We start from the raw sequence: 24,732 nt of genomic DNA on the forward strand, positions 1-24,732 counted from the left end.
TAACAATAACTTGGGTTGTGTTTGGCCCATTGTTTTTTGTCCATCAAACTGTCTTGCTAACATGCTTGTGTCTGTTGTTCCTTATTATCTATACTATTTTATTTTTTGCCTGGTTTTTATGAATTAGTTGCTTTTCTACAGTGAAACGTACAGAAGTCCTTATCCACTTGAACTCTTACAGCCAAACTAGGTATCAATGCTCCTGCCAACCCAAGGCTTTTGCTGCACTAGGTTTACCCCTTTTGAACTTTTACCTTGTTTACCCCTTTAGTTGGGGCAGTTAGAGTTGAAATGTTTTAAGCCTCATCTAGGGACTCATTAAGTTGCTCATTCCCTATAGGTGCTCCTCCATTTGGCAGAGGGCTCCAGGCCAATATCCCTACATGGTGAAGCAATTCTAATGACTAGATGCAAATAAGCACATCACATAACCTATGGCAATTAGAATAAAAAGTAAATGAAGATTCATTGCAGAGGCTTTTAGAGTAAGCAGATCCACAACCACAAATATCTGTTGATAATGTTTTGCAATACAAAGAGGTCAGGTTTGCTTAGACAACCACAAGAATCAGCACCTGAGCTGCTATGCAGCTGTCTCAGGTCGGTCAGTCAAGTTTATTGCTTATAGCCAAAGGCTGCTGCAATGTATACAGTGTCATTCAATAAAATATATACTAGTTTGATACAAAAACTTTTACATTGTCAAAACATGACCTAATCTGCACAAAACTACAGAAACTCCTTAATATACAAATTGAAACATTGGACAATAAAATTTATAAGCTAAAATCACCGCAGGGCCACTAATATATTAAAAGTAATATTAAATAATACAATAGACAATTATGTACAAAGTTTAGTGAGAAAGATACAGCTTGGTGTAGATGGGGGTCAAATAAATTCATCTCCTTTGCAGTTGATAGCTATAATAATAATAATAATAAATTTTATTTATATCCCGCCCTCCCCAGCCGAAGCCGGGCTCAGGGCGGCTAACAACACCAAATAGTGCGACATTATAAAAACATTATAAAAATTAATTAAAATCAAGATTGATGGCAGCCATAAAGTTTTGTAAAGGTTGCCAAAGGAGGGAGTCAGGCTGCGCCCTAACCAAATGCCTGGCGGAACAACTCTGTCTTGCAGGCCCTACGGAAAGATGTCAAGTCCTGCAGGGCCCTTGTCTCTTGTGACAGAGCATTCCACCAGGTTGGAGCCGCAGCCGAAAAGGCCCTGGCTCTAGTTGAGGCCAGCCTAACCTCTCTGTGGCCTGGGACCTTCAAGGTGTTTTTGTTTGAAGACCGTAAGTTCCTCTGTGGGGCATACCAGGAGAGGCGGTCCCGTAGGTACGAGGGCCCTAGGCCGTATAGGGCTTTGAAGGTTAAAACCAGCACCTTAAACCTGATCCTGTACTCCACCGGGAGCCAGTGCAACTGGTATAGCACCGGATGAATGTGATCTCTAAGCGAAGACCCCGTAAGGAGTCTCGCTGCGGCATTCTGCACCCGCTGGAGTTTTTGGGTCAGTCTCAAGGGCAGCCCCACGTAGAGCGAGTTACAATAATCCAGTCTGGAGGTGACCGTCGCGTGGATCACAGTGGCTAGGTCAGGGCGAGAGAGGTAAGGAGCCAACTGCTTAGCTTGGCGGAGATGAAAAAATGCCGCCTTTGTAATAGCTGCAATCTGCGCCTCCATGGAGAGGGAGGTATCGAAGATTACACCCAAACTCTTAACGGACAGTGCTGGCACTAATTGCACCTCCACAAGAGATGGGAGTTGCCCCCTCATTCCCATATCATCCCGTCCCAGCCAGAGGACCTCTGTCTTCGAAGGATTTAACTTCAACCGGCTCCCACGTAACCATCCAGCCACAGCTTCCAAGCATCTGATCAGTGTGTCTGGGGCCGAGTCAGGATGGCCATCCATCAGCAGATAGAGTTGGGTGTCATCAGCATACTGATGGCAGCCCAGCCCAAAACTCCGGACAAGCTGGGCGAGGGGGCGCATAAAGATGTTAAAAAGCATCGGGGAGAGAATCGCACCCTGAGGCACTCCACACACCAAGGAGTGGCGCGATGACAATTCCCCCCCAAGCGCCACCCTCTGTCCCCGACCAGAGAGAAACGAGCGCAGCCATTGAAGGACTGTGCCCTGGATCCCCACGTCGGCAAGGCGGTGGTCCAGAAGTTCGTGATCGACCATGTCAAAAGCTGCTGACAAGTCTAGAAGAATCAGCAGCCCCGACCCGCCTCGATCCAGCTGTCTACGAAGATCATCTGTTAGGGCAACCAGAGCCGTCTCGGTCCCATGACCAGCGCGGAAGCCGGACTGGAATGGATCCAGAGCCGATGTTTCATCCAGAAACCCACCAAGCTGTTCAGCAACCGCTCTCTCAATCACCTTACCCAGGAACGGAAGATTCGAAACCGGGCGGTAATTGGATAGATCTAAAGGATCTAATGATGTTTTCTTTAAGAGCGGGCGCACCACTGCCTCCTTCAGTTCCCCTGGGAATGTCCCCGTGCCAAGGGACAAATTGATGATATCCCCCAGGAGAGCCCGCACCTCGTCTGGACACGCTCTAATCAGCCAAGACGGGCACGGGTCAAGAGGACAGGTGGTGGGCTTTCCAGCTCGGAGGAGTCTGTCCACATCGGCTGGGGATATCCGGTCGAAGTGGTCCAATACTGGACCCGAGGACAGTCGAGGGGCCTCCAGTTCCTTTATTGTATCCAAATTGGCAGGGAGATCATGGCGGAGCAACAAGACCTTCTCCGCAAAAAAGCTCGCAAATGCCTCACAGCTGTGTGTCAAATTGTTATTTAAATTTGGCTGTCCTTCGAGGGACGTTAAAGACCGAATTATACTAAATAATTGTGCCGGGCAAGAGCTAGCGGATGCAATGGAGGCCGAGAAGTAGGACTTCTTAGCGGCCTTCACAGCCATCTCGTAGGTTTTCATAAAAACCCTATAAGATGTTCTTGAAGCTCCGTCACGGGCACGCCGCCATACTCGCTCTAGCCGTCTGAGGTCCCGCTTCATTTTCCGGAGCTCCTCAGTAAACCAGGGAGCCCGGTTTCTGCGGGGTCGCAGAGGGCGCTTAGGTGCGATCTCATTGATGGCTGCCAGGAGATGGGTATTCCAGCCCTCAACAAGCTCAGTCAATGAGTCGCCAGGGGGAGAAAGGTCCCGCAAGGCTTGACGGAATCTATCAGGGTCCATCAGCCTCTGCGGGCGAGCCCAAATCGGCTCGCCACCTAAGCAGGGTGGGGGTGGAACGTCAATCCTGGCTTTCAGAGCGTAGTGATCAGACCATGGCACCTTCATCGAAGGACACATGATCACATCTATACCAGCGCCAAAGATCAAATCCAGCGTGTGGCCTGCTTGATGTGTGGGGCCCGAAACAAACTGGGAGAGCCCTAGTGTCGCCATGGAAGACACCAGGTCCAGAGCCTGTGAGGAGGGAGTGGCATCAGCATGGATGTTGAAGTCCCCCAATACCAATAGGTTAGGGAACTCCAAGGCCCAGCCGGCCACCGCCTCCAGCAGGCCTGACAGGGTGGCTGCTGGTGCGCTAGGTGGCCGGTACACCAGCCAGACAGCCAAGCTCACCTCGGAGCCCCACACTAGGCCAACACATTCAATGCCGGGGATCGATGGCGATGGTAGAGCCCTGAAAGAACAATCTTCCCGGATTAATAATGCCACCCCTCCCCCCCGGCCCACAGTCCGCGACTGGTGGAGGACGGAGAAACCCGGGGGCGCCATCTCTCGTAAAGTAACAGTATCCCCTTCGCACACCCAGGTCTCCGTCACACAAGCCAGGTCGACCCCCTGCGAGATGAAGAAATCTCGCAGGGTGGCGGTTTTGTTGCCTATAGACCTGGCATTGCACAACACCAGTGCAGTGTATATAATTTTTTCTAATTTTCCTGGCGGCAGTTGCAAAAAGTGCTACACACCAGGTCACATACTTATCAATGTCTGCAAGGAGATATTGAATCACGTCAGAAGGATTCTGGCTAGGGGACCTTATCATTATAGGTGTCAAAAACCGTTCTCTTGCTTCCATATATAAGGGGCAGCACAAGATATAATGCGTAAGGTCCTCTAATTCAGGGCATCCCCTAATACAAACATGATCAATTACTGGTATGCCTCTATGTCTCCCATCTCTATAAGCAGAGTTTATTGTATTTAATCGTAGCTCTGTAAAAGCTTTCCAGAGTTGTACAAAAGTCAATTCATTGAAGTAAGACATATGTTCATGGGCCTCTCTAAGTTTAAAATATAATGGGCTGCATGTAGATGGGTACATGGAGTTTAAGTTGTTTTTAGTAGCCACTGCCCTTATGGTCCGTTTAAAAATATTTTTCTGAGAGTGTAGGGAAAGTTCTTTGAGCTTGGTCACTGCGAGGTCATATTTGCTCATTAGTTGGGTGGCATGATGTACCCAGTTTTTAAGGGGTAATCCATTCGTGAACTCAATCAGGCATTTTTTTGGTAACCTAGTGTTGTCCATCTGTTGAACCATGAAGGATTGCACATTTCTGGGTAGGCCTAAAAGGGCTCTTAAAAAATAATTATGTGGGGGTTCCAGACCAGAAACCTTTGAGGTACCCCAAACCTCTGTGCCGTATAAAATCTGGGCCATTGATTTTGCTTTACAAACAGATAGAGCTGGGTTAACCAGATTTCCACCTTTACAAGCAGCAAATTTCAGAATAGCTTTTGCTGATTTAAAGCCTTGCAATTTAATGTTAGATAGCTGCATATTCCAAGAGGCCGTTTCTGAGTAGACCAGTCCCAAATATTTAAACGTATTTACTTGATTTATAATGTGTTCATTCAGGCGCCAAACATGCTTTTTAGGGCACTTCCCAAATACAATGACCTGTGTCTTGTCATAGTTTATAGATAAAGTATTACCCATGCAATATTTCACAAGCAGCTGTCTCAGGCCCACCTGGGTTCTAGACACAAGTACTAGGCCATCAGAATACATTAAAACTGAAAGTGTTTGGTCGAGAATTGTAACAGGGGCAAATTAAAGGCCATCCAGTTCTTTAACCATGTCATTAATATAAAAGTTAAACAGAAAAGGCACCAAAATACATCCTTGTTTAATTCCGGTAATGGTCTTTAGTAGTGAGATGCCCAGCCAGGTCCACTTTTACTTGTATCGAAGTTGCTGTCTCAGGTTGAAAAAATTAATTCATTCCAGTTGTCCAATAAATTTCTTTTCTTGAAGCTTAAAAATGGTACTCTTAAACGAGCAATGCAAAGAAATAGAGGAAAACAACAGAATGGGAAAAACCAGCGATCTGTTCAAAAAAACTGGAGATATGAAAGGAACATTTCGTACAAAGATTACCATAATAAAGGACAAAAGTGGAAAGGACCTAACAGAAGCAGAAGACATCAAGAAGAGGTGGCACGAATACACAGAGGAATTATACCAGAAAGATATGGATGTCTCGCATACCCCAGGTAGTGCGGTTGCTGACCTTGAGCCAGACATCCTGGAGAGTGAAGTCAAATGGGCCTTAGAAAGCACTGCAAATAACAAGGCCAGTGGAAGTGATGGTATTCCAGCTGAACGATTTAAAATTTTAAAAGATGGTGCTGTTAAGGTGCTACACTCAATATGCCAGCAAGTTTGGAAAACTCAGCAGTGGCCAGAGGATTGGAGAAGATCAGTCTACATTCCAATCCCAAAGAAGGGCAATGCCAAAGAATACTCCAACTCCCACACAATTGCACTCATTTTACACCCTTGCAAGGTTATGCTTAAAATTCTACAAGGTAGGCTTAAGCAGTATGTGGACCGAGAACTCCCAGAAGTGCAAGCTAGATTTCGAAGGGGCAGAGGAACCAGAGACCAAATTGCAAACATGCGCTGGATTATGGAGAAAGCTAGAGAGTTCCAGAAAAACATCTACTTCTGCTTCATTGACTATGCAAAAGCCTTTGACTGTGTCGACCACAGCAAACTATGGCAAGTTCTTAAAGAAATGGGAGTGCCTGATCACTTCATGTATCTCCTGAGAAATTTCTATGTGGGACAAGAAGCTACAGTGAGAACTGGATACGGAATAAATGATTGGTTCAAAATTGGGAAAGGAATACAACAAGGCTGTATATTTTCTCCCTGCTTATTTAACTTATATACAGAATTCATCATGTGAAAGGCTGGACTGGATGAATCCCAAACTGGAATTAAGATTGCCGGAAGAAATATCAACAACCTCAGATATGCAGATGACACAACCTTGATGGCAGAAAGTGAGAGGAATTAAAGAACCTTTTAATGAGGGTGAAAGAGGAGAGCTCAAAATATGGTCTGAGGCTCAAAATAAAAAAAAACCAAGATCATGGCCACTGGTCCCATTACCTCCTGGCAAATAGAAGGGGAAGAAATGGAGGCAGTGAGAGATTTTACTTTCTTGGGCTCCATGATCACTGCAGATGGTGACAGCAATCACGAAATGAAAAGACGCCTGCTTCTTGGGAGAAAAGCAATGACAAACCTAGACAGCATCTTAAAAAGCAGAGACATCACCTTGCTGACAAAGGTCTGTATAGTTTAAGCTACGGTTTTCCCAGTAGTGATGTATGGAAGTGAGAGCTAAACCATAAAGAAGGCTGATCGCCGAAGAATGGATGCTTTTGAATTGTGGTGCTGGAGGAGACTCTTGAAAGTCCCATGGACTACAAGAAGATCAAACCTATCCATTCTTAAGGAAATCAGCCCTGAGTGCTCACTGGAAGGACAGAGCCAATACTTTGGCCACCTCATGAGAAGAGAAGGCTCCCTAGAAAAGACCCTGATGTTGGGAAAGATTGAGGGCACAAGGAGAAGGGGACGACAGAGGACGAGATGGTTGGGCAGTGTTCTCGAAGCTACGAACATGAGTTTGACCAAACTGCGGGAGGCAGTGGAAGATAAGCGTGCCTGGCGTGCTCTGATCCATGGGGTCACTAAGAGTTGGACACGACTAAACAACAACAAATGACCATTTTTCAGGTACTCCCTATAGTAATAAATTATTTTCACTTTAAATGTATTCTAATCTGATTGATTTATTTTATAGAAGTATCAGATCTATTGTGCAACAATCTCGGAGCAAACATTTCCTTTTTTATTAGAATTTTCACTGAATGTTTAAGGAATTTTAGGATTACTTTTAGATTAAATCCTCTGGATTTTGAACAAAGATGTGTTTCATGCAGTAATGTTTACAGGCCTAATTAAGAGCAGAAAATAAGGAAGGGATAAAAAGGTGCTATTTTTTGTTGCTGTTTTGTTTAACAGCAACATCTCTACTGAAGATCTCAACCAACAGAAAATGGTCTATTTTGGGAGAAAGCACTTTCTAAATAAGGGTTCATTTATTTTCAAGATTTCCTCTTTATCTCATCACCTGAGAATGACATCATGAGTTTAAATCTTCCATGGTGTTTAAGTTTAGAAGAAACTATTGGTTTCAATGATGACTTTCCATCTCTCTGCTTTGTAACTTTTACAACCCAATCCTACACATGTCTACTCAGAAGCAGACACCCATTGAATTCAATGGACTTACACCCAGGTTTGGAAGCAATCCTAAGCATGGGAAGCCAGCGTAATGTCATTAAGCCAATATAAAGTCTTTAATGTCATTAAGCCAATATAAAGTATGTCAGATCCAAACACCATTCAAGAGCAGGGTTACTGCCAGCTGCGCCAGCCTAAGTCTGGCAGAGGGAAAGCAAGGATTTAAAAAGAGTTTTACTTGTACTACCGTTTTTTGTCAGCATTAGTTCTGCCAGATTCCAAGGTCACATGACTGAACTGAATGCAGTTAAGATCAAGTGTTAAGTCCTCCTGAAACCTCCCACTCTAGAGCACCTTTTTTTTTCAGGGCTTACGCTGGCATCAGATTCAAGTCTCTACTAAGCTTGCTACTAGTCCCGGTTGAGCCAGGATGAGGAACGGCTAAGGGAGCTGGGCATGTTTAGCCTGGAGAAGAGGAGGTTAAGGGGTGATATGATAGCCATGTTCAAATATATAAAAGGATGTCACATAGAGGAGGGAGAAAGGTTGTTTTCTGCTGCTCCAGAGAAGCGGACATGGAGCAATGGATCCAAACTACAAGAAAGAAGATTCCACCTAAACATTAGGAAGAACTTCCTGACAGTAAGAGCTGTTCGACAGTGGAATTTGCTGCCAAGGAGTGTGGTGGAGTCTCCTTCTTTGGAGGTCTTTAAGCAGAGGCTTGACAACCATATGTCAGGAGTGCTCTGATGGTGTTTCCTGCTTGGCAGGGGGTTGGACTCGATGGCCCTTGTGGTCTATTCCAACTCTATGATTCTATGATTCTATGGTATAGCCAAGCTGCTCCAGGAACTGGCCGTCTGAGCCAGAGATCCACTGGAGCAAAATTTGCTCATTCTGGCAGATCTTGGGCTTGGATTACTCGCTAAGTGGGTATAGGATTGCACCATTGGGATATAATCCTAAATGTACTTACCGTACTTAGAAATAAATACCACTGATATTCATAGGTCTTATTCCTTAATTAACATGGGTTACTAATACAGTATACACCAATGTTTAGTCATAAACAGAACAGAAAACACTGCAGCTTTTTATTGTGCAATATTTCTGTAATTTTATGGTGAAATTATCATGTTAATTTACAAAACCAAGCAGAGAGACCAATCAACAGATGCAATGATAGTCAGGTTGATAACATGAGCTAAAGGATCAGTTCTGGAAGGACTATAGATATTTGAACATACTGGAAAGCAGAAGTGGAAGAAAGGGAAAACAGACTGGAGGAAGGGACTGGAATGGATGTGGTCACTGGTAGGTTACAGACAACCAGACAGCTCAACATGCGAGATAAAAAACAGGGAAAAGAAAGTAGTACCAAAGCTATTCCTTCTCAAGCCTTATACAGTCTATAGAATCAGAACTAGAAGAGATTAAATGTAATCCAATCTCAGTCACAGATCACTCCCCACAGATCCATAATCCTGGTCATAATATAACACAGTGCAGAAGACAGTATGCCAACAAGCAGAGGGGCGCATGTCATGTGCAAAGATGCTCTTGCAAACAGAGCCAGATAATTCAAGCAGGGGAGCCAAATGAAATGCTAAACGGGAAAGCCAAAGAACAGCAAGATCAAACTTAACCCAGGGGGAAATTGCTCTCTGAATTCCATATCAGACATTCAAATCCCAAGTGTTTGTTGATGCCAACTTTAATGCTAACCATGCCCTGGAGCTGCTTTCAAATCCTGGTTAAGAGAGAAATCCTGGTTAGCATGAAACCATGCTTAACACTGCTCTCTTAACTATGATCAATACCAGTGAGGAAATCACAAGTGGGGAAGGAGCACATGACCCCACAGCCCACTTCTAATCCTTAACCATGATTAAAAGATCAGGAGCTCTGTGCCAGCATTGGCCCCTAGAGATGCATACACACATTGAACTGTGTTGCACTTTACAAATTATTTCTCAAGGACTCAACCCTTAGTCCTTTATTGAAGATTTTCTCAAACACATGTATTTGTTGTATATAACTAACTGCTTTATGCAAGCATAAGCGGTTGGTCATGTTTACAACTCCACAGTGAGAAATAAAGGAGTAAAGAAAAGCAGGGGGGGGGGACGGACCCAAGAACCTGGAAGCAACAAGAGAGAAAGGAAAACTCAAGCAGAATCCTTCTGTAATGTGGCTTCTCTTTCCAACAATGTAAAGCACATCGGAATAAAGGGGGCTTCTAACAAAAGTGTATTTATTTTACCAGAAAGATTGGCTGGCTGGGCAACATCTAAGAATATTTCACAAAAGACTTTTTAAAACAGTGTGTCTTCATCATCAAATCGAAAACTGGGCTGAATCCAAGTTCCTAGGGATGCTCTTTTTGTCTATGCGCCTTGCTTCTAATGTACTGTTAACTCACCCTAGGATTCATCTTGTTTAAGTGATGGCTCAACATACAACTGAGAAAAGTGTTAAGCTTTCATGTCCACATAAATAGAAGCGTAGGCCTGGGATCTGAAGGCCGCCTCCTACATGAAGCAAAATGTTCTCTATCAACACCTGGCTAAATAGAAGGAGTAAGCAACTAAGTCATTGACTAAATTTAAATTTCTTTAATCCCTGAATATAAAACACAGTTCTGATGGTGGCAACAATACCTCAATCACCAGAAAAGCAGCTGGTGATAGCTCATGGCATATGGAGGAATAACTATAGAAGTATGAATCTATTGTCAGTTGTGAGGACTTTATCAAATCACTCCAGACAATGTCCGCCATGACCTCAATAAAAAGCTACCTATCTCTGTGCAGAGAGAGGTATCCAACATTAGTTGGACCCAAATTAGTTATGGCCATTAATTTCAATGAGTCTACTCTGAGTAGAACTGACACCAGATACAGCCAAGAATATTTTACAGTAAAATGACAATATTTACTGAAAAATTTATCCATTTGCAATTCCAGACACATTTTCTGAATGTTTTAAACTCACTGATACATCAGTGGATGCTGACAGTCATCTAAATGAGATTGTCAGCATTCATTTGTGTGTAGCTGAAAAGTGGGCGGCACTTACAAATTTCTTACGGGAATGTCAGTATTCACCTGTAAATGTCAACATTCACAACATTGTTGGATATTTGCTGTTAACAGAGAAAGCAGCTGATATAGACAGTCGAGTGCTTCTGTTAGCATGGTGATGCAAAAAGAGTGACACTTTCATTTATTGTGGCATCAGCTTTCATAGGCTACTTCCCAAGATGCATAAAGTTGAAAGAAACATTGTTTGGTACAGAATACAATACTAGCAATATGCCCATTAAAAAAACCTATATGGAATCACAGAACCCAGGAGGCCACTGAACACCTAGGTGGCCTCATCATGTTCCCTCACTGCCCAACACACACATACACTAAGAGTTGTGGAGTCGTCTCACATAGGGATGTCTCTACACAGATCTCCCCATCATCTTCTCACCTTCCTATGGCCAGAGTACCTACTGGCTGTAGTTAGCTTGGTCCAACTTGGGACTGGGCAGTTATATGCCCTTGTTGGGTGGGGACGAGTCTCTTTTGTTGCAGTAAGACAAATTGGTGTACAATACAGCTTCTGATGCGATGGAGACAGGATATGGGTCATAGCAGCAGTCACATCTGTTCAGAGGCCTCCACATCATGCCATCGACACATGTAAACCAAGGGGCGGATTATGCTCAAGCTGTGTGATGCATGCAGCTTTGCATTTCCATTTCAAGACCTGAAACTAACAAAGCCCATCACAGACATTTCTTATTATTTCATACTTACTGCCAAGATGCCTTTAATCACTTACCACTTGGCGACAGGAAAAAAACCCTTTTCCCAGATGGAAAAAACACACAAATATTTGATGCTATAGGGGGAGAACGCTTGGCATATTTTAGGTACTGCTGATATTTTGTTGTGGAGAATGGCTATGGTCTGCCTCCACAGTCGGAAGCAGCTATACTTCTGAAGGGACGTGGGTTCGCTGTGGTCTAAACCTCTGAGCCTCTTGGGCTTGCCGATCAGAAGGTCAGCAGTTCGAATCCCCACGACAGAGTGAGCTCCCGTTTCTCTGTTTCCAGCTCCTGCCAAACTAGCAGTTCAAAAGTATACCAGTGTGAGTAGATAAATAGGTAGCGCTGAGGCGGGAAGGTAAACAGTTTCCGTGCGCTCTGGTTTCCGTCACGGTGTTCCATTGCACCAGAAGCAGTTTAGTCATGCTGGTCACATGACCCAGAAAGCTGTCTGTGGGCAAACGCCGGCTCCCTTGGCATGAAAGTGAGATGAGCGCCGCACCCCATAGTCCCCTTTGACTGGACTTAACCGTCCAGGGGCCCTTTACCTTTTAATACTTTTGAATACTAGTTGCTGGAAACTGCAGGAGTGTTGTTGTACTTTGGTCCCGATTCTGTGCTTCCCGCATGCACCTGACTGGCTACTGTGAGAACAGGATGCTGGGCTAGAAGGGCCATTGGCCCGATCCAAAAGGCTATTCCTATTAAAAAATAATGGGCTCAGAGTAGGAGTTTCCCCAGCTCATAATAAATGATGTATTTGAATAAAAACTTCCTTGTCCTAAAATTCTTAATCTGTTTGGAATGCAAAACACCACAACTGCGAGCTTATGCACTGGTTTTGTGCCAGAGTCATCTGCATTTATCAGAACAGGCGCTCGATGCTAGCCATCAGCCACTGTTGACATATGCTCATGAGCTGAACATTTTAATACCGTATTTTTCGTTCTATAAGATGCACCAGACCACAAGACGCACCTAGTTTTTGGAGGAGGAAAACAAGAAAAAAATATATTCTGAATCTCAGAAGCCAGAATAGCAAGTGGGATCGCTACACAGTGAAAGCAGCAATCCCTCTTGCTGTTCTGGCTTCTGGGATAGCTGCACATCCTGCATTCACTCCATAAGACGCACACACATTCCCCCTTACTTTTTAGGAGGGAAAAAGTGAGTCTTATAGAGCCAAAAATACGGTACTTTATTCTCAGTTAAACTGTCATTGAGAGTACAGTGGTACCTCAGGTCAAGAACTTAATTCGTTCTGGAGGTCCATTCTGAACCTGAAACTGTTCTTAACCTGAAGCACCACTTGAGCTTAATGGGGCCTCCTGCTGCCGCCGCTGTGCGATTTCTGTTCTCATCCTAAAGCAAAGTTCTTAACCTGAGGTACCATTTCTGGGTTAGCAGAGTCTGTAACCTGAAGCGTCTGTAACCCGAGGTACCACTGTACCTTGGCCAGGGTAATATTCTGTAAACTGAATTCCCCTTTTCTTAAAAAAATAAAATAAAACATTCGAGTAAAAAATCAATTGGTGCAGGAATTCCCAGGTTCAAAATGGTACACCACAGGGATATATACCCCACCCCTTTCCAACCATGAACCTGCTCATTATGGCAGTGTGAACTCACCCAGAATATACAATCTCCCAACTCGACAGTCCCTTAAGTTCCCCGCTATCACAAATGGATTTGAGTTTTTGCCCATTACTGATTACAAACACTCATTCAAGGAAGGAACTGACACAGTTTACAACAACTGTTTGATATTGTTTGTTATTTTGCGTGCATTTATTTTAATTGCTGCAGTCCTTGTTATATGTCACTTCTTAGTTCCTTGCTAAATGAAGCAGCTGCTCCAAGTTCAATACAGGTGCTTTGGGGAGCCGTCCACTCCAGGAGTGGGGGAATGAACAGAAGTCAGGAAACAGAAGTGATATGAGCAGAGAGAGGCATACAGGCTAGACAAATTTCACTAAGCGAGCTTTGTAACACAAATCTACATTCCTCTGGATTACTCAATATATACAAAACTGGATGTCTTTTTATTTATTTACTTTTAAAGTTAAAATGGTGCTTAATTTTATATACCAACCTGGATGCAAATGAGACTGCACTATTATTAGAGTTACAGGGTAGCCCATCAGCACACGTTCTCAGGGCAGCTCATGGGGCAAACAATAAAATACAAAATTAAATTGCAAGGTGATAATCCAACAAGTCAACAAAAACAATGCAAAATTACAAAGCAAAATTCAACTGGCGATTGCTGTTTGCTGGCAAGGATGTATGTACGTGGAGTGCTGCTCACAGCTATAACATCTCTAGCTGCTTTCTCATCAAGACTTAGAAAATGAATGGCTCTCAGCTCTGGACTGGAGCCCCCAAGGAACCCTGGTGGTGCAGGAAGAACTGCTGATAATCCAGTAAATCATCACTCAGTGTACTCCTCAAACTGCTGAAAGCAGACACTATTACTAAAGGTGATGTTCTACAAAACAGACATTACAGTTCGTTCTCTACCTATCCATCTGTCGCCATGCTGTCCCTGCATTATCATCTATGGCGTGGTTCTCGTGTAACATTGAATTCCAACCTAACAGCTTAATGGTGGTGTGCAGGGACAGAGAGAAGACGCAGCTACTGGGATGCTGGTTAGTAGTTGCCTCAGTGCAAAACCAAACCGCCAGAGAATGAAGCAATGACAGGCTTACAAGAAAACATCAGCCCCAACAAGCAGCCTAACAGTGTAGGGCCAAAGTATAATTATTTATTCTTTTTATCAGATATATTTATATATTGCTTAATCATCAAACACTTCTAAATGGTAATACACTTAGAAAGTCATATGTCAACACTATATTAAATTTGACTACAGTGGTACCTCGGGTTACATACGCTTCAGGTTACATACGCTTCAGGATACAGACTCTGCTAACCCAGAAATTGTCTTCAGGTTAAGAACTTTGCTTCAGGATAAGAACAGAAATCGTGCTCTGGCGGCGCGGCGGCAGCAGGAGGCCCCATTAGCTAAAGTGGTGCTTCAGGTTAAGAACAGTTTCAGGTTAAGAACAGACCACCGGAACGAATTAAGTACTTAACCCGAGGTACCACTGTATTTGTGCACATTTAGCAAAGCCACAATCTAGGAGCTCCCATGTACATATGGAAGTTCCAAAATGTACACATGGAGCTTAAGGCAAAGTAAGGTCTTCTCCATTTGCTTCAGTGTTGGGAAAAACTGCACATATAACACACGCAAAAAAAACAACAACAGCTGGTACATGCCCAGAAGCAAACACACATTCAAAATTCAACTTACAGTAGTGCCAACATTTGCCTTTTAAAGCTAAACTACGATTTGGAAGAAAATCCAGTATAAAATATCATGTTATCCAACTGTGGACAAACTGAAGCACATTATGTGGGCGGGTTCTTTCTTTCTTTACATGTGTGATGACATTTCACTGGGTGCCATCTATGGTAGCAGTCAGCTGGGTATATTTGGATGATTAGCTCCGCTATTTGGTACAAAACAGGAACATATACATACCGAAATAAGATAGGCAGTGGATTGCATCAAACTAAGTTAGACTCATAATTACTAGACCTAAGCTGGTCATGCCCACTAATTTCAGTGGGCCTACTGTGAGTAAAAGTAACTCCAGATATGACCCAGAATATTTTACAGTAGAATGTCAAAGCTCACCAAAACTAGTAATTTACATGTGAACCCTGATAATCTCAGACACATTTTGCGAAAGCCTAAAAGTGAGAAATACATCAATAGATGCTGACAGTCATCTAAATGTGACTGTCAGCATTCATTTGTGTGCAGCTGAAAAGTAGGTGGCATTTACAGAATTCTTATAGGATTTTCAGTAAAATGTCAACAGTTACAACAGCTTGGGTCATTTGATGTAATACGGACAGCAGAGTACTAGTAATGGCTATTAATCCCAATGGGTCTACTCTGAGCAGGACTAACACTGCAAACACCCCACAGTCCCCAAGATGCAGGAACAACAAATGGATATATTGGTATTAATTATCACTATTGTTGCTGATTTGCTTATGGCTATCAAATTAAAACATCAAGTATATAAAAACCAGAGGTCTCCTTAAATTAAGTTCTTTCCAGACTTTGCATGCAATCAAGACTCAGAACTTAATTCTTTTACACAGAAAGTGAGATTCTCACTTGTGATATCAGATGTGATTTCAAGCTTTAACCAACCTTAACAATTAAACAACAATAATTAAGTTGCTTAGAATAGGCATTATACTCTAAAGCAAAATAATATATAGAACAGCACAGCGATCAGCAAACTAAAGACCCAGGATCTTACCTGCAGCATGGGACCCACTTTTTATTTGTTGTTGAATGTGTTCATCTTCTTTTACATTTCTCTGTCTCCTTACACCCTACTCTCTCTCCCATTTTTCAGCTTCTCTTATTTATTTATTTATTTATTTATTTATTTACCCAAAACAGCAGCACCAGAAAACTAGAAAGGAGGTTATAAGCTGAAGTGGAATCACCTGAGGTAGAATCACAACTAAATGTGGGCTCATCAGCTGAAGACCAATGGAATAGTACATATAGCAATAGATCTTCCAATGCCTAAATCAACCCAAGACTTTATAGGTGCATTTAAAATGGAAGTAATAAAACACTGTTCCTCATTAAAGGATTTTAAAATCCACCCTTAAGTGAGGAATGTAACAAAGTACATAACAAACCACAGTATAAAGTAGGGGGGAAAGTGCTGGGAGGAAATAGATGCTGCTTTTCATAGGAATATATTGGTATTCTGGCTCAATATGCTGCTTTTGAATACTGAAGTATCGGACTTACTTTCACTCTTCCTATAGTCTGTCTTTCTTTCTTTCTTTCTTTCTTTCTTTCTTTCTTTCTTTCTTTCTTATTGAACAAATGATATATGGTCTGTTCACATGTTATTTCACATGACAGTTAAGCTGTCCCTCATGGTTAGTCATTCATGTGCAGTGACCCACAAGAGAACTCAGCTATTTTATCTGTGGCACTGCAAACTTCCACATAAGTCTGCTATGGCACCCCCATACACACAACCAGCTCTATACAGGACATGGTGAAATTTGCCATGAAGTGGCCTCCAGCATCAGCCATCGGAAGTAAAACAGACCATAGAAAGGGGAAGGGGAAGCTGAAGGCCTCTAGGTGTTGTTGGACTTCCACTCCCATCAGCCCCAGCTAGAATGGCCAATGGACAGGGATGATAAGAGTTGAAGTCCAACAAGGCCACAGGCTCCAAATCCATGCCATATGGAGTATAAGAATTCATCTAGCCTCACTGGGTATGGTTAAGGGGAATAAATTACTCCTTTTCAAATCAGTTCCATTCACTATCACAACTCCAACTGATGCTTTTCTTGAACCTGCATGATCTACTTTTTCAAACTTCATCTGCTGCTGTCACTACTGAAAAAATAATCAGCAAATTAGGCCAATAAAGACGAAATCAGACATTTTGGGATACAGAAGACAGACTTCTTTCCCTCTTTTATCAAAAGCAGTGATAAATAGATAATAGATTGTTATCAAGGAAGTGCTATTTCCCCACCCAACAAACCAGTTGATAAAAAGAGAAGCAGATAGACTTTCTTAACCAAATAACTCTTAGGTCATGGTGGCACTTAGCAGAGCTGGAGAAATCCACAATCCCCTAATTAAGCGTTTCATGGCCATACCGATGAAAGTAAGAGGAGGAAAGGAGGGTAGCTTTAGCAAACAAGTAAAGGCATTATTACAGAATGGAGAAGAGAGAGAAGACAGATAAAAACAAAACTGTGATGAAAGTTATGCAGCAAGTAAAGTAAATAAACTGTAAAAAAAAACCAGATGTTCGGCAGGTGGGAAGGTAAAAAAAAACCAGTGTGTTATCCACTTGAAAATCCATCACTGATACTTATGCTCTGTTTGTGAAACATAATGTGGAAACTGCTCAGTGTTTCTGGAGCCAAGATGTATCTTGGCTTTCATACTGAATAGCACTTTTCTTAGCAACATCACCCTGCCCTCAACCTTTTCAGATGACTTCCAAGGTAAAACTCTTAGGACTCCATCTCAAACATAATGTGAGATGGATATCCATGAGCAGTCCGGAAAATATATTTCTCACATGTCAAAGGTCAGGGTAAAGAGGTACATCTTCAGTAATCTCCAAAAACTGTAAGTTGACAGGCACACCTCTATGGGGAGGGAGTTACAAAAGTTTGGGGTTGTCACACCGAATGTCCTCTCTTAGACCACCCCTGCCTGAGCTTCTGAGGGTGGCAGAACTACCAGGAGAGTCCCCTCTGTCAATCTTAACACCTGGGAGGGTCTTTAGGGAAGGAAATGGGTCTTTCAGAATTTGGGACCTAAGCTGTTTAGGACTTTAACATGAGCACTTTGAATTAATCCTGGAAACAAGCTGGCAACCAATGCAGCTGTTTTAAAACAGGTTATGTGAGATTCAAATGGAACCCCATCCATAAATTTGGTCAGTGCATTTTCTCCCAATCAAAGCTTCCAAATCATCTTCAAGGGCAGCCCCATGTAGAGTGCATTGCAACAATCCAGTCTGGGAGTTACCAAGGCATGAAGTACAGTGGTTGAGTCATTTCTATCCAAAAGAAGCCAGAGCTGGTGAACCAGCCATAGCTGAAAACAAAGCACGCCTAGCCACTGAGGCCACAGGAGACTCCAGTTGCTGTGCTGAAACCAGTAGCACAACTGAACAGTGTACCTGCTCCTTCCAGAGAAGTGCAACTCTGCCAGGAAAGGCTGTCTCCCCACCATAGCTGTCAACTTACAGATTTGAAAATAAGGGACCGGCAGCCTCGAAAATAAGCGATCAGCAGCCAAAATAAGGGATTTTCCGAAAACAGGTATGTTCAACTTCTGAGCCCCTCCAAGCCAAAGGCAGAAAACCCAGCCAGCAGCCAAACGAAGCCTCAAGCGGTGGTTCCCACAGCGCAGCAACCCAGCAAAGGGGATGCAGCAAGGAAAACCACCGTCACCTCTCCGCTGGGAAGCGCTGACCAAAGGCGAGTCCCCAGGCAACGCGGCCGATTTGATCGGCACAAGGCATGCAAGCTGCACCCCTCAGTCGTTCTTAAGACTCCTTATTGGGTGAGCAACGCAGCCAAGCAACACAGTTGGAGTCTCCCTCCTCCCTGGTCGGCAGGGAGGGAGAGAGAGGAGCTGCTTCCTTTGAAACCCGAGAAATTTAAGGGACATCATCAATAAGGGACAGCAGCGGTACACGGCGCTGGGATAAGGGACTTTTCCACCAAATAAGGGACAGTTGACAGCTATGCTCCCCACCTCCCAGACCTGAGAACTAGCAAAACCTGGCATTCAGAAATTGACATTTTGGTCTAGTTGCAAGAACATTAACCCTGGTCACATGCAGTTTGAGCACAGTCAGACAGCTGCCTCAAGCTGTTGATTTTAGATGTCATGAAAGGGGAACAAATAGTTAGGTATTTAATGTATTTTAATTGTAAATTTACTTCCAGGGAGAGGCACTTGTGAGATTTTGTGTTGCACTAACATTAACTTGGTAGGCCTGGAGTAATATGCACACTGACTTGGGAAACAGGAGACCATTTACTATTCCAGCCCAGGCAGCAAACTATGTCTCACTCAAACCAAGAACACAGTTTGATAATACTGAAATTAATGGATGGCATCTCCTCCGGTCAGCAGTGTCAAGCAAACTACTGTCTTCTTCAGTGACTCAGCACTGTGACAACAAATTCTCTCCATTTATAGCATCCCGCCACACAAAACCACCATTATAAGTCACATGCAGATAAAGTACCTGCTAAGATAAATTACTGAGAGGATACAGCAATTTTGAATTCACAAGCATTCATCTTCTTAAGCCCTGCTGGTAGTATTGTGTGTTGCACCAAACATCATGTCTTGTTCCAATTTGTACTTAATTTCTTGGTTCTTAATCATTAAAATCAGTGCTTCAGAGAGAGGAAGAGACAGTAATCCTACTTCAATGCTCTCTGTTGTGAGCAAATGATCAGACAACAAAAATTTCACCTCCATCACTTTTCCTCCACCTTTAGAAATGCTTTTTAAAATGCTTAAGCTCAATTAATTTTCACAAATTAAATAATCTAAAACTGTGCCAGCAGACGCAATGAGATCCCCATTGAATATCACCCTGCATCTTCTCTAAGTTGGAACATATCAGCCAATGTTGCAACCCTATACTGTGTGTGTGTGTGTGTGTGTGTGTGTGTGTGTTTGTGTGTGTAACATTTCTGCCTGTTCTTTCTTTTCTTTTTACATTTTGCTAGCCCCAGAAAAGTTAACTTTGGTGTATTTAACTACATTAAAAATAAAAAAGATAGCCAAAATGCATTGATAAGCAAAACAAATCCTGCAGTAATCAAGACAAGAAGAAATATGTCTCCACTGCTAAAAGGTTAAGCATTCCAAAGCTCAAACAGCATGTTGCACAAGGACAAGAAAACAACATTAAGGTTAATAGAAACATATTTGTGTGAACCCATCCCTAGAACCACTGTAATGCTATTCCTAACAGATTCATCAGCTGTTACATAGCTGACAGTTTCAAAATGTGGAGAGAACACACTTCTTTTTTAATTACTTGGGATTCAGCTGATCTTTGCAGCAACAGAAGGTAATTTTTCCAATGCAGCTTATAGGGCATCTAGTCACTGTGCCATTGTCACTTCCTGAGATTTTGAGAGAAGATTATTTCTCTTTGCTGTTCCTTGTGTGAATACCTGCATTTTTATCTCCCAGCCTTGAAGGCTGAATTTCGTTAACCACAATCTGCAAGCCCTGAACGAAACTATGGATCCTACCTTTTATTTTATTTTTAACATAACCCATCAAACTCCACCATATACACAAAGAGAAAACTTAGCTAATGAAATCTGGCATGCTTTTATCCCATTGGTAAACTCACAAGTACTAAGATAAGCATCTCAGATTATCCTGAGAGGTTGTTTTTTCCATTCAATTATGTTTCCACTGAAATATTTGTGTTTTACAGACATTCACATTTTAAAAACAATTAAATCTAATGATCCAGAGAGTACAAACCATTCTCTCCATTTTATTTTACAAAAATCTAATGATCCAATGATTTGTAATATACATACAACCTCTGCATGTTCCATTGTAATATATTATGTCTCCTCATTAATTCTAAGTCCTTTGTTTCTTTTAAGGTGTCCATGTGTACACTTATACACATAAATATTCACCTCAAATTCTATTTTCGCATACACAATCTTTACACATACACACAAAATTTCCATAAATATCTTGTTCTTTAAGCCACAAGAACTACAGGTGGAAATTAAGTATCCTATTTTCACTGCTGTATGTAAAGCATGACATGTTATTGAATGTGTACACCCAAAGGCAAATATTTTGTATTCACACAAATCATTTAAGAGAAGGGTGTAGAATTAACAGTGGGGTCAGGATGCAATAATGAAGAAAGATATCAGATGCAGCTAATGGCTATAGAGGGAAAGGTAAGGAAAGGCTATGGATGATAGCAGAAAAGCTATGCTAATGTGAAGTTGTGGAGCTACTTGAAGAGGGATAATTTGTAAAAGATGGCAAAGTTATTTCTGAGTATAGCTTGAGACTGGAGTAGAAGAAGGCAGACAGGGGAGGAGTTTTAATAAACTAGTAGAAGCAAGAAAGGATGTTAGGGGAAGTGTAGTCAGTGGCTGGACGTTTTAAAAAAACTGGAATATATATATGAGAAAGCCAATATAGAGATTTAAGAACATTAATACAATCATGGTGAAATAAAAGAAAGATTTGATTAGAAAGTCTTTTTGAACATATTTGAGAGGAAAGTAACAGTAGGGGGGAGAGACAGCCAAAGATGAGGGCAATCCAGTAGTATAGATGCAGAACTACCAGAGCATGGTTAAGATTTTTAGGTTTTGATACAGAAAAGAATACTTTTGACTTTGGAGAGGAAAAGATAAATACATTGATGAATCAAATAAAGACTATATGACTCTACGGTTGCTCTGTTAAGGGAGATATCGCTACAGAAACAAAGAGAAGGACACTGGGGAAAGAACAACTATTAATCATGTTCTGTTTGAGATGAGTGTTTGTGCATATATTGGATTTTCCTATCAACAAGAAATTGCAGGATTTTTTAGGCATCTGCAACAACTTGCTAAAAAATGCACCTTACCTTTTAGACTATGAACTCCAGGGTAATGCGTGCCAAAGCCCTCTTGGCAGTAGAACTTGGATGTGGCATGTGTAGGAAATACCATGGTGCATTTGTCAGATTACAGCATAGTTCCAAAACCATCACCACCACATTCATTTAGAAAGCACAAGCTGTACAAAAGTGTGTACAGTGGTACCTCGGGTTGAGAACTTAATTCGTTCTGGAGGTCCGTTCTTAACCTGAAACTGTTCTTAACCTGAGGTACCACTTTAGCTAATGGGGCCTCCCACTGCTGCCGCAGCGCGATTTCTGTTCTCATCCTGAAGCAAAGTTCTTAACCCGAGGTACTATTTCTGGGTTAGCGGAGTCTGTAACCTGAAGTGTCTGTAACCTGAAGCGTCTGTAACCCAAGGTACCACTGTATATGTGTGCTCTCTGTCTGCAACTATAAAATCCATCTGAACATTTTCAGGAGTGGAAAGACGACAATGTCTAAATGTATCCAGGTCAGTTTCTGGCACTGTGCATCTTTAAAACGGGATGGGCCAAAGGCCAAGGTATTGTTGCATATTTTGACAGATGTGACCTATACTATAAAGGTAAGTGTATGAATATAACATAAGACCATTGCTAGATGCATCTTTCTCTGTATGTGGATGAATGAGAACCGAGAAAACTCTTTACTACCAAATGAAGGAATAGCACAAGTGAAACGGCACCAAGAAATTGGCTGGACCTTCTCTCAGTCACTGGCAAGTCCTTCTTGTGAGACCAAAGAGTGTTATCTTTCAATAGAAATAATTAACCCCTTGTGTGGTAGCAGCTCTTCTGTGGGCTGAACTCTGTGTTAGCCAGGGACATTCTCCCTTCAGACAGCACAGGACCCAGAGCGGCTGGGAGGGAAGAGAACTGGGGATTAGGTTACCTGAGGTCGTTCCATTTTACTACTAGAGAGAGCAAAAAAGAAAGCACTGGTCTTGACCTGGTGTCAGTAAGGGCCCATTACTGGGTCGCTGGCTGATTTAAGGTGTGTCACCAACAGAAGCACTACCATCAAACAAATATGCGGTAAAAGAAAAAGAAGAAATGGGTCCCTAAATGAATGATTCAGTTAAAGGTGGGTCTCAAAAAGTTGAGAACTAAGGACCTAGAGAACCTGGGGGTGTGAAGGGAGAGACTATCTGCTCTTTAGGAAGATAAAGAAGAGCAAACCAGTGGGTGTTAAATCTTTGCCACACTTGCTTCTTTTTTGGAATGCAGAATAAGTCTCTCCATCACCCTTTCCACCTCTCCAAAAGAGGAAGGGCACCGCCACAAATGATCTTTCACGGAAGGTGCCTCTCCATCACCCTCTGAATCATAAAGGGCAGGGGAGTCAATGGTGACCAAGTGGAGAGAGGCGGGGGAATCCTCCCCCTTTCTTTCACTGCGGTGTAGAAAAGGGGAGGGAGGGGAAGACACCAAACAAGCGCTTAAGTGAGACCACTGATTTAAAAAGCCAAGCAGGAAACTAACCCTGACAAGAGGACTTGCCCTCCCCCCCCCCAGCCGCACCGATTGGCTGAGCTCACAGCCAGGAGCCCGTTCCTGCCAATGCAAGTGGCCCTGCGGCTTGTCTATCAAAACGGAAATTCGCAGCTAAGGGAGTAGATCCCCCTCCATCCATCCTAGGCTTAGCAGGTAGCCGCCTAGAAATCAATCACACACTAATAAAACGGGGAGGGGGGCTCCTCCACCACATTATTACTACAGATATTTGCGCTACAGATACACACACACACACACAAGGCAAGACATGCCTGCCATTCAAATCTGTGCAGGTTACACATTAGGTATCCTGATCTTACAGCCGCCCCAAATAATCTTTCAACCCCAGAGCATACTAAAATGTACAAAGGTCCGTATTGCCTCGGTTCATTATATAACTGCTAATACAATATCCTCGCTTCTTCCTGGGAATCCTCCTCCTTGCAAGCGCGAGGCGGGGCGAGGGGGCTTGCTGGGGAAGAAGGAAGCCTCTTCCCCTTCACATTTGTTTTTATAAAAAACCCCAAAGCTATGCACAACGTATGTCAACTCTTATTCCGAAGCCCGCCGTACCAAGCCCGTGCAAAGGCGGCGTTGGACAGGATAGTAATTCTCCATGGATCTCGCTCTCTCACACACACAAACCCGCCCTGGCAACTGCATGGCTGTTTTCTAGGAGAAATTGCAAGCGTCGGTGCTTCCGCGGGAGCCAGATGCCAGCTCGGGCAAACGTATCAGCAGGCGTTTATCACAGAGCAAGGCTCTTGTCTTTCCAAGGAAAGCCTCCCCCCACCTTGGACTCTCTCATCCTCCCCCCGCCCAGCCCGCCCTTGCCGACCCTTCGATGCTTTGAAACGCCCGAGGCACAATTCGTGTGCGTCCAAATGGATGCACCCAAATCCACCACGGCCATATCCGCGCTGGAGCCCCTCACCTTTCCAATCATTGCATCCGTCTCTCTCGCGTCCTCCTCACATGGAGCTCACAGCATCCTGCCTCGCCGACAGCCCATTGCAGCGGGGAGAGAGGCGGCGCGGCGAGAGGAGCCGGGGGAACAGGTACGAGGCGAGAGGAGGAGGAGGAGGAGGGACCTGCTGCAGTCGGGAGAGGCTCCCGTAGTTCCCCCAGCCGCCGCCGCCGCCGCTTCCCTCCTGCCCCTCGCGCCCGGGCTCCCTTCAGCCAGCCGCCAGCCCGACTCCCTGCCTCGCCAGTCCCTGACTCAACATTCCCAGCATTCCCGAGGAGCTGCCTGCGCCCCTCGCGCTCTCCGCTGGGGGCAGCAGCGAGCTTCCTCGGAAGGGGCCGGCTGCAAACCGGACCTCCAGCAGCAAAAGCAGCAGCAGCAGCAGCTACGCTCCAAAGGTTTGCTTCTTTCGCCCCGGCGCCCGGCATCTCCCTTTGCGCTCTGCAAGCCCGGAGAAGGGAGGGAAAGAGCTGACACCCCGCTGCCCGAGGCTTGGCGGGAGGCGCCCTACCCGCTCCAGCCCAATTGCTCGCACGCCTTCAAGGCGAACGGTGGCCAGCCGAGGGTGGAGTGAAAATAGCGGCGCAAGGCCAGCTCACCTTGGCAGAAATTGGTGGGCGCACGTGCTTGCAAACATACGCCCAAAACGTAGCCTC

General features: G+C 43.7%; 1 protein-coding gene across 7 annotated transcripts in view; it reads right to left on the reverse strand.

The window, feature by feature from the left end:
• Positions 1 to 24,339, reverse strand: part of ERC2 (ELKS/RAB6-interacting/CAST family member 2) — a 514,390-nt gene extending 490,051 nt beyond the window's left edge. For all 7 annotated transcript variants that reach the window (XM_077924934.1, XM_077924929.1, XM_077924927.1 and 4 more), the window contains exon 1: positions 24,047 to 24,339. The gene's annotated coding sequence lies outside the window, so the exon portion shown is untranslated. The remainder of the gene's footprint in view (positions 1 to 24,046) is intronic.
• Between the last annotated feature and the right edge of the window lie 393 nt (positions 24,340 to 24,732).

The sequence above is a fragment of the Podarcis muralis genome, chromosome 2 (assembly GCF_964188315.1).
Source record: "Podarcis muralis chromosome 2, rPodMur119.hap1.1, whole genome shotgun sequence".
In the NCBI taxonomy this organism is placed as follows: domain Eukaryota; kingdom Metazoa; phylum Chordata; class Lepidosauria; order Squamata; family Lacertidae; genus Podarcis; species Podarcis muralis.